We start from the raw sequence: 1,110 nt of genomic DNA on the forward strand, positions 1-1,110 counted from the left end.
ATCATTTATTCTTCCAGATGGAAGTTTCCGACTCATACCATACCATGTCAGCTCACAAAATCTAGTGGCAATACCAGTATATGTGAGACATAGTATCAGCTTTAAAGAGAACAGTTCTCGTGGGAGATTTGATATAACAATTGGACCAAAGCAAAATATGGGGAAAACTATTGAAGGAATTAAGTTCACATGCCAAAAGTCATGCTGAATATGAACCTGACACCAACAAAGGACAGCTATACATCCGATATAGTCACCAAGAACCTAACATGCAACATGGGAAAAATTACTCCACAAAAGCTCCCAAGCATTAAAGGACTGGTAAATTTACAGTCTGGAGCACCTAAGCCAGAAGGGAATCCAAGCCTCAACATTCAGCTCAAGATTCAGCAGCTTGCTATTTCAGGCTGAAAAGTAAACCCCTTGGAAATGTATGGGGAGAAATATGAGCCATTGAAAGGAGTCAAATATGTCATGAAAGTTGGAAAGTTCCAAGTGAGGACATGAGAAGAGGCCAAAATTCCTCAAGTTCAGTTCGTTGTCCAAGTGTCATTACAATGTATGCTTATTAGGTGCAAAGCGAGAAGGAATTCAGATTCTAGTTAAAGCATTTGTGTGGAGTTACACACCAGTTAACACAGCTGCTTAGTAATCAATGCAGGGTTCCTAAGGAGCTTTAGCTAAGCTTATTTTGTAGCTTTTCACTTATGAAGATTTTGGAGGTGATTTCCTTTTTTTTTTTTTTTTTTTTTTTTGGATTTTTGCTATCGGGGCTTTCGAAAGACAGACAGAGACAGAAAGTGAGAAATCACCCCTCAAGGGGGATGGCCATGCCTCAATCCCTTCTCCTCCATTCTCCTCTTGTGATCTTGGGCATGCACGCACACGCACCCGGTGTGAGTTTGTAAGAATAAATTTAAACTGTGCCTTTCTGCTCTGTAAAGATAAAATTTAACCTTTGCCTTTTCGCTTCTGTACTATTGCCGGCCTGCCCTTGTGATAAACTGCCCCGCGTTTCGACAGACTTAATTATGCAGACCTCCAGGAACTCAACAAACGGAATGTGGACAAGGAACTAAAAAGATAACCCATGCACCTGTGTCGCAAGAG

At 40.9% G+C, this 1,110-nt stretch overlaps 1 pseudogene; it reads left to right on the forward strand.

Annotated features, from left to right (window-relative positions):
• Positions 1 to 507, forward strand: part of LOC102487287 (AP-3 complex subunit mu-1-like) — a 1,248-nt pseudogene extending 741 nt beyond the window's left edge.
• The last annotated feature ends 603 nt before the right edge of the window (positions 508 to 1,110 follow it).

This window comes from Tupaia chinensis, unplaced genomic scaffold, assembly GCF_000334495.1.
Source record: "Tupaia chinensis unplaced genomic scaffold, TupChi_1.0 Scaffold000407_4, whole genome shotgun sequence".
NCBI classification, from domain to species: Eukaryota; Metazoa; Chordata; class Mammalia; order Scandentia; family Tupaiidae; genus Tupaia; species Tupaia belangeri.